This window comes from Palaemon carinicauda, chromosome 12, assembly GCF_036898095.1.
Source record: "Palaemon carinicauda isolate YSFRI2023 chromosome 12, ASM3689809v2, whole genome shotgun sequence".
Taxonomy (NCBI): domain Eukaryota; kingdom Metazoa; phylum Arthropoda; class Malacostraca; order Decapoda; family Palaemonidae; genus Palaemon; species Palaemon carinicauda.
In genome coordinates, this window is record NC_090736.1 from 140,767,866 (window position 1) to 140,777,511 (window position 9,646).

At 41.8% G+C, this 9,646-nt stretch overlaps 1 long non-coding RNA gene across 2 annotated transcripts in view; it reads left to right on the forward strand.

Moving 5' to 3' along the window:
• LOC137650668 (uncharacterized) overlaps nucleotides 1-8,307 on the forward strand; it is a 68,407-nt gene extending 60,100 nt beyond the window's left edge. The window contains exon 3 of one of the 2 annotated variants that reach the window (XR_011046034.1): nucleotides 7,450-8,307. This is a non-coding gene — a long non-coding RNA (uncharacterized lncRNA). Of the gene's footprint in view, nucleotides 1-1,844; nucleotides 2,381-7,449 lie in introns of those variants that run through there. The other variant, XR_011046035.1, reaches the window with a different exon arrangement.
• Nucleotides 8,308-9,646: the final 1,339 nt, after the last annotated feature.

Here is a 9,646-nt window from a genome sequence, read left to right on the forward strand (position 1 = left end):
TTCCTAATAGGTGAGTCACCCCTAATAAATAGCGTGGTTTGTATTCCAGTTACGGAACAAATGACAAATTCGTAGATAATTTGTATTTTTCCGAACTATACAAACCTTAGCTATTTAACCAAACTTGGAAGCTACCCCCCCTACTAACTAGCGGTGTGGGTAGTTAACCCTCACTAAATTTTAATGGCTCGTCATTTCAGCTCTGCCGAAAGTATAACCCCTAATAAATAGCTAAGTTTTGTATAGTTAGGAAAAATACAAATTATCTGCAACTTTGTCATGTTATGGTCTTTAATAGGGTAGGTCATTCAGAGGGTGGGTCACCCAGTGATTTTATAGGAATTGTGGTTCAATTTAATTGATAGAACCTATTTTTCAAATTGATGAGTACCTAAAAGGTTTTATTTTACATTTTACTTTGTTTATAAATGTTCCTATTGGTATTGCAGAATGTCTTCTGAGATATTTAGTTTTTGAGGGGATCAAGTGTGGTTGATCAAAGGTTGTGCTGAAATATGATATATAAGGAAACTAAGCTTAGATAGAACATGAGTCCAGGTAATGCTGACTTTTTCTTTCATCTCACGACATTTAAAAATCAGTAAATCTTATAAAGTAACATCTTAATACGTCATTATTTGTATTCTTCTTGACTGTTATCCCCCAAAGAATTAGACTAAAATAGACTATAATGACCTCCCAGCTCAACTTAGCACTATCATTATGATCTGCTATTCTGGTTCCCCAGATTGCTGCCCAATTTCCATAACTTCTTTATTGCCTAAAGTTTTTAAAAGCCTTTGGAAAAGCGTCTAAATTCGTATGCTGAAGGTAATATTGTGTTTTTTAGTTTGAAGTATGGGGGCCATGGTGACATCAATTCATTGTACCCACCAAATTGATGCCATTTATGCCTAATCATCTCATCATTTCAATAAGAACATTTGCAGTAAATATATTTTACTTTACTTTCAGAAGCATTTACTGTATGTAAATGCACATTTGAAATCCCTCCCGAGGCTGGTACTAAAGTATAATAAAACCAAGGACGCTATTCTTTGTTCGTCCAGATTGGACTTGCTAGCAAAAAGTACCATAGTAAAATAATAATAATAATAATAATGGTTCAAAAGGCTAAGTGACTTAACCAAGAACCTAGATGACAGAGTACCAAATGGGCAAGATTAACGTGAAATTCCAGCGAGGCAAACAAAACAACAATGGCCGCCGACGCCGTGGAAGGCCAAACCGGTCTATAATTAAAACCACACTACTGGGAAAAGTACAACTGCCCGGTGCTGCAAAAAGCTGTCAAAACAAACTATGGTACTTAACATTGGTAAAGGTGAAGTAGTAGCTTAAGTCATAATGAATTAAATCCAGAAACGGGAAAAACACCAAGAGCACAAAAAATTACGACCAAGCGAGCAAGTCCAAAACAGAAGGATGTCCTAGAGGGCGCTCGTGTTAGGCGTCGGTGGCGTGGTTCAAGTGTGGTATTCAGGGCCTCTGTTACGGCCCTTCCCTTTAATGAAGGAATTATCCAAATGGAAGACAGCCTGTGAATAGTGGCTTTCACACGCCCCTGCTTTATACACGACACCCACAAGGTGCTCGCGCGAGGGTAGTAACCTCTGCATTCCATGCTTATATCTTTCTCTGGTATATTTGGAAGGTTTATATCAGAAAAGTGTAAAGAAGGACCCTTTTCACCGGGCGTTACAGGTCGACCCAGAAAAAAACTTTCTAGTTGGCAACCCAATTTCCTTATTGATATGGGAAGATCATCATCTTAGAAAGAATATTTGGAATATTGGAATAAATATATTTTACTTTTCTTTCAGAAGCATTTGTATACTGTACATTTGTGGGCAACCCGATTCCCCTAATAATATTGGAAGGAGATGGAAGCTAGAGGAATGCTGAGGGTAGAAGATTAAATTATTCATATCTAAATCACAGCTGATAACAGGGATGCAGGCTGTAATATATAACGCATCAGTTTAAAGATAAGTTAAAAATTTTCATTATTTAAGATTTTTTTTTAAATTTGCACCTCATTTAGGTTACAGAATAGGTAATAGATATTTATAGAAGGTAGTTTATAATGTTGAGAGTATACTATCTGAAAAAAGTTAAGTATTACATAACTTCTCGAAGTGAGATTGTTCTCAATTTATTTTAGGTGAGATTGTCATAGATTTTGTCATTACTATACATTATTATGTTTATGTCTGTATACTACCACGTCATTCTAGGTATGCAAATATTTCTCGAAAAGTCAATTCTCAAAAGGTCTTTTGTTCTGACAAAATATACAAACCTCATAATCATTTAATAAAGGAATTCGCTTCAGCAACAGCCTAAGAGAACAAAAACCATGCATTTATGCTGATTGGTTGGCTGGCAGTATGGGGAGGAGCTTAGCTCCCCCCCCCCTCCCCCCACCGCCAGCCCGCTTTCCCCATTCACTCGCTTCGGCTCAATGTGGATGATTGTGCTACACTCCGCTCTCTACGTTGCAGCCCTTTGCCTTCTCTTGTGCTTGTGTACTAGTGATTGTGTGATTGTTATGGAGGAGAAAGTTACTCGTAAGATGCGATGTTGTGCAGGCCGTGGCAGGCGTTGCAGTAGGTGACTTTCGTCACCTTCTGTAGACCTGCACACGCTCTGATCGACATGCAGGGAAAAACCTTGCTCTCAAGGTTCTCCTTGCCGTGAGTGTGAATCCTGGCCGCCATGTTGGGAAGCCCTGATTCACAGCCTGTCGGGGATTTCTCGGGTTTCGCCAGGGGAGCGGGTAACCTTAGCGCTCCCGCTACTTCGCCAATCACGAGGGACACCTGACAGATTGTTGGACCGTCTGATGCCGATGACGACACGTATCCTGGTATCCTTTGGGCGTCTCTCGGATTATCAGGTAAGCCTGACTTGAATTTGTAAAAACGCTTTTTATATATTGTTGACGAACTTGGTCATTTGAACGATCCGATTGTTGATGAACACATGAATGTAACCGAGTTTGTAACTTTATCGACTCCCATGTTCCCTAATGCCCCTGTTGTTGTTGACCATGTACCTGATAAAGCATTTGTTCCTGGGAAAATACAAAACTTTTCCAAGGGTAAAATAACTGCAGGACTCAAGCATTTGTTCTTGGGAAAATACGGAACTTTTCCAAGGGTAAAATAACTGCAGGACTCCCCATTAAAACAAGGGAGAGTAATGTTTTAAAAACTGAGATTTCGTTAACGATTGCTGACAAACCCTTTACAGCTTTACCTGCAAGTCATTTAGATTTAAAATCTGCTAAAACTCCTGCTGATACAAGATGTTTTTCAGGTTCACCCCGTTCACCGACCACGGCTCTCCCTACGGACATGGCTCAGGTATCTCCTACGGCTTCAAAGCAGAGATTCAGTGCACCCTCTACTTTGATTTTAGCAGAAGATACATTTGTTCATCCTCGTCCAGTGTCGTCTACTGTTGCCTTGACCACCGTTCCAGTACCTCGGAGGGGTCACAAGAAGAGGAAGCGTGGGCGGTATTCCTCTCATAGTTCCTCCTCCTCTCTCTCTCTCTCCTCATCTTCACCTTCATCTTCTGACTCTGACTCTTCTCCCCCAAGGAGAAAGAGGAAGGGTAAGAAGAGGAAAGCGAAGAGGGCCAGGAAGGCCAGTCGCAGTTGAAGGGACATGGTGCCCCGAGACACCTCTTCTCCTCCGGAGGATGAGGGTGACGCGACAGATTCCCGTGTTCCCTGCACTCGTGAGATTGTTCACGGCGAACCTCGTGCAATGCCTCAATGCACGACAACTGTACTCGAGGGCCCAGGTATCGTCTCCTAGAGCACGGTGACGGGGTCCTCGGTCCCCTGAGCTGCTGTTCAGACTCGAGTTGAACTGCTCTTGAACGGGGAAATAAGAGTCCCGGCTTCGGCACAAGAAATCACAGCTGTGGTCTCTCGTGAAGAATCCGCGGTTCACATGACTACCTCTGGTCAGAGTCAGAAAAGTACCTCCACATAATTCTTTAGAGATGAAGGCCGTCTTTCTGGCCCCTCAACAGTTCCAACAGTACCTGGCAAGTCACTCTGTGGTGGTGATGAGCGACAACACCACAGTAGTGGCCTACATCAACAAACAAGGAGGTACTTTTTCGCAGCAACTATCCCATCTAGCAGTAGAGATACTGAGATGGGCCGAAATCCACTCTATACCACTATCGGCACGCTTCATTCCAGGCAAAAGGAATTTGCTCGCCGACAACCTGAGCAGAGCATCTCAGATAGTGAGTACCGAGTGGTCTTTGGATCATCTAGTAGCCAACAAAGTCCTGACTTTGTGGGGTTCTCCGACTGTGGACCTTTTCGCAACGGCCCTGAACTTCAAGCTCCCGCTGTACTGTTCCCCAGTCCTAGACCCCAAGGCTCTCTGGCAAGATGCTCGCCAACAATGGAGGGAAAACATCGACGTTTACGCCTTTCCCCCGTTCTGTCTGATAAGGAGGGTACTCAACAAGACCAGAACATCGGTCAATCTTTCAATGACCCTCATAGCTCCGCTACGGCATCACGCAGAATTGTTCTCGGACCTTCTGCAACTCCTAACGGAGCCTCCAAGAGAACTCCCTCCACGACGCAATCTACTCAAACAACCACATGCCAACATCTTCCACAAAGCCATAGCTTCGCTACGACTTCACGCGTGGAGACTATCCAGCATCTCCTCTCTGAGAGAGGATTTTCGCAACAAGTTACGATTAGGTTGTCTGGACATCTGCGGAAATCATCAGCAGCAGCCTACCAGGCAAAGTGGAAAATCTTCTGTGGTTGGTGTCGTGGAAGGGGTATCTCTCCACTCGATGCCACTATTCCAGCAATAGTGAGTTTCTCGTGTATTTGCGTGAAGAAATGCGCCTATCAGTCTCGGCAGTGAAAGGCTATTGCTCAGCCTTAAGCCTCGCCTTCAGACTGAAAGGAATGGACATTTTTTCATCGCCAGAACTTTCTGTACTCATACGGAGTTATGAAGTTACCTGCCCCCAGTCGGAAGTGAGACCTCCCCGATGGAGCGTGGTTCGAGTTCTCAGGTCTCTTAAGAGACCTCCCTATGAATCATTACGCCAGGCAACAGATCACCACCTGACTTGGAAGACGGTGTTCCTTCTAGCTTTTGCCTCGGCCAAGCGAGTTAGCGAACTTCATGGTCTCTCATATGACATCGTCCATTCAAGGGGATGGTAACGTTCAGCTTTGTCCCTGAGTTTATTGCTAAGACTCAGAACCCAGAAGTAGCGGATCCTCAATTCGACTCCCTCCGGATTTCTAGTCTCCGTACTGTAACAGATGACCCAGACCATCTCTTACTATGCTTAGTAAGGAGCTTGAGTCTGTACCTCAAGGGAACAGCCGCAGCCCATCCTCGTGTGCCAGCACTATTCGTCAGCAGAGAAAGGACTACAAGGAGGGTCACCAAGAACACCATCTCAGCATGGATTGGCAGGGTCATTGACCTTGCACTGAATTCAGACCCTCCTCCATCACGTTGCCCCAAAGCACATGATGTCAGAGGCATAGCTACGTTCATGGCATTCAAAAGAAATTATTCAGTGATGCAGGTTCTTCAAGCTGGGGTGTGGAAACGTCATAACACGTTCACATCCCACTACCTGCAAGACGTGACCCACAGGAGACTGATACGTTTTTTATTGGTCCTGTGGTGGCTGCACAACAGCTTGTTTAAAACCTCAAGCTCCTTATTGGACAAGTAGCAGAAGGTTGAGGGCATTGTTACCTGGTTTTAGTCTGCATGAATGAAAAGGTTTGACTGGCCCTTATTCGCTTCTTCATCATCCCCTCTCTTGGGGAAAGCAGCATACTGAGCTCTCTACATAGCTGACCTCAAACCACTACAGGTAAAAGATGCTCTCTTGTGTTCCTAGTACCCCTGACGAGGTGGTATTGGGAAAGTCCTAGTGCACAGTTTTCCATCTAAAGAACTTCGGAACAACTTTCTAGGACGAGTCACACTTTCACACATCTTCACAAACAGCTTGCGTAGGCCGCAGACCTTGCTTAGCAAGGTTTTAGTGAGGTGCAGGGGCTCCTTATTTCTTGAGTGCTAACACACACAGATAAGGAGCCCCAGGGCAAAGCCAAAAAGACAGACTGGCTGGGACGTCCACCCTTCCTAATGGGTGAGACACCCCTATTAAATAGCGTGGTTTGTATTCCAGTTACAGAACAAATGACAAATTCGTAGATAATTTATATTTTTCCTAACTTTACAAACCTTAGCTATTTAACCAAACTTGCCTGCCAGCCCTATTCCCCTTGAAGTCCTACCTCCAAGCAAAGTGAGCTCAATCATAGGTGTGTGAGGGGGAGCGGTAGCAAGATACCCTCCCTAACCCCGCTAACTAGCGGTGTGGGTAGTTAACCCTCGTTAAAAATTAATGGCTCGTCATTTCAGCTACGCCGAAAGTAATACCCCTATTAAGTAGCTAAGGTTTGTATATTTAGGAAAAATACAAATTATCTACGAATTTGTCATCTTTTGAAAGTTTTCATTATGTACATAAGGCTTACATAAACAAATCAGTTGAATATTGAAATTTAACATTTATATAACTTGATTTTTTTGTAAAGTGAAAATTTTACTAATGCATGTTAGTCAATTTGAAAAAAAAGAATAATAGAGGATATAATAATTAACTGATAAATATTAATAAATCAATTACTTCCATATTGAGATGTCAGGTTTTCAAATATTCTAAATGTTACTCTTTCAATTACTTGTAATGTTCCTTATAATTTCCAGACAATTTTGTGCATAATATTAATACCCTTTTAATTTAATACATCTCCATTCATCATCTCCTACTTCGCGCTTCATAGTCCTCAGCCATGTAGGTCTGGGTCTTCCAACTCTTCTTGTGACTTATGGAGCCCAGCTGAACATTTGGTGAACTAATCTCTCTTGGAGAGTGCAAAGAGCGTGCCCAAACAATCTCCATCTACCCCTCATCATGATCTCATCCACATATGGCACTTGAGTAATCTCAAGATAGAGACAACTGGCAAAACCTAACCGAGGCCCTTTGCGTCAATAGACGTAAGAGATGATGATAATGATAATTAATACCCTATTTCCATCTGTTAAAGCTAGTTTAAATCTAAGAACATTATTTTTAGCAAACTCAGGAATTGAATCTATTTTGTGTATATAAAGTCTAAATTATTCATTTAGATCGCATGTTAAAACATTTTCATAAATTGAACCTATTAAATGCATGTATGCTTATTTCTATGGGTTTTCATGAAAGAGGAGCTATGAAAAGCTAATTATTATTATTTTTTATTTTTTTTTATATGTTTATTTGCCTATCAAAACTTCCTATTGGTCCTAAATTGTAAGAGCAGTTATTCATAGATTATTTTTTTTTCAGGATACAGTTGGTTGCTTGCTTGAGATTAACAAATGACTAACGGCAGAATCACAAGAAAATTGATGTCCATTGGTAAAAAAAAAACTTGCAAGTGGAAATTAAGATCTGTGACTTCATGAAAAGAAAATACCATGGTTTTAAATATGGGGCGATTTAATAATTTTCAAAATTCTTGTGTAGATATGTTTACAATGAGGCTCTAAGTACCTTGATATTGCCTAATTAATCTGTTAAATTTAGCTGTTAGAATTCAACTGCAAAACTAATATTTTTCTATAAATCCTAAAATCTGTTGCTGTTTTTGCCATACAGTTCTCATTTTACATTATACTGATTAAGTCTCAGCTATCGCAAGTGTTTCTGTCAGTTTTTTTTTTTGAAATTTCAACAAAGAACAAAGTGTAAGATTAAGTTATACTATATTTGCAACTCAAAATACCACTGAATCACAACTTCAATAGCTTTGATCACCATCTCAGTCTTTTGCTATCTTGTGCTATACTAAATTTACCAGACGCCTCAATCAATATTAAATCTCATTTTCACTAATGTATTGTCATCAATTGAAAAGTTTACTTAATAGTTTTTTGTATATATACAAGGTATAAGAATGTTGGTTAATACTTTATATCGGGACCGTAGAACAAGGTTATGTGATTTTGAGTTGTGTGTTATTTCTAATTTGATTTGACAACAATGCTTGTAAGTTTTCCGTTCTTCTAAGCACATTTGGGATTACGATTTTATGCTACTTGAATTTGTATTTCCGGATAATTTATAGCTATAATTTCTATTTAGCATTTAGAGTGATACAAATACTTTATCATAGTACTATTATAAATCAGAAAACATATTTAACATGGCACTAATGTTAAATGGCTATTTTAAATATTTAACTTAGCCGGTGAATATATAATAGCTGCTGCTCCGGCGGCTCGACAGAAAAACGCAAAAACTCGCGAGCGATCGCTATGAAGGTTGCGGGTGTGCCCACCAGCGCCAACTATCGGCCAGATACCGCATATGCATGTAAACAGTCTGATCGACAAGACGTACCATTACTCGCTGTTAACCTGGAGTTTTTCAACAAACTTGGTGAAGTACTTCATTTTGGTTTGAGCTTTCGCAGTGCAGGTGTTTTATCTTTAACTTAAACTCTTGAACTCTTTTTTGGACAGATTTAATTGTTGATGACTTTGGATTGTTTTTTGGACTTTCTTTGACTTTTTCAAAATGGCTGACCCTTCTCCAATTCCTAGATTTCGTAAGTGTAATGCTAGGGATTGCAATAAGCGTCTTCCAAAGGCCTCTCTCGACCCACATACTGTGTGTTCTAATTGTCGGGGTAAAACCTGTCAATTAGGAGATCGGTGTGAGGAGTGCGTGGGCCTTTCGGAATTCGATTGGCTTGAGTTTGACAAGTATTCTCGTAAGCTAGAGAGAGATAGGGTGAGGAGAAGTTCCTCTAAATCGTTAGAATTTTCCTCCTCCCATGCCCCTGAACCTAATCCTTCCCCTGTAGTAGTTGTGCCTGAACCCTCTACTAGCACTCAAGAACCATCAATGCGGGATATGTTACGTGCCATTCATGCTTTGGGCGAGAGTTGAGTCGTTAGCTACAGACCGTAATCAACTCATGGCGGACGTTAAAGAGTTAAAGTGTCAGAGTGCCACATTGGAAAATCGTGGGAAAGTGATTAGTGCGCAAAGTGTTATCAGTGTTGCGACCGAGGGTTCGTCTGTTCGTGCCTGTCGTTCGCCTAGTCCGAGACCTCTTGCAAGCTCCCAAGCCCCAGGGAGAAGTAATGTCGTAGGACTTATGGGTTCGAGAGGCTTTAATCAGCGAACAGACGTTCCCTCTATGGTTTCAGGCGTGTCTCATCAAGACCGCCCCTACCATAAGACGAGCGAGACGGTTTTCTCCTCGTCATCCGAAGGCTTTTCACGTAAGAAACCGTGGAGCAAGGTTTCGAGGCCCTTAAAGCGAAAGTCAGTCCCTTCAGGACAGGTCCAGCGTCCTGGTTGTAGCCATTGGGACAGCTCTGACCCTGTGCAGTCATCGGAAGACTGCTCGCCGCCTAAACAGAAACGTAACACAGGCTCCGAGAGTCTTGGTGTAGGCAAGGTTTTGCAGTCGCAGACGTTACCCTCGTCTCTTACCGCACCCATTCCCGTTGATCCTAAATGGGTTGTACTG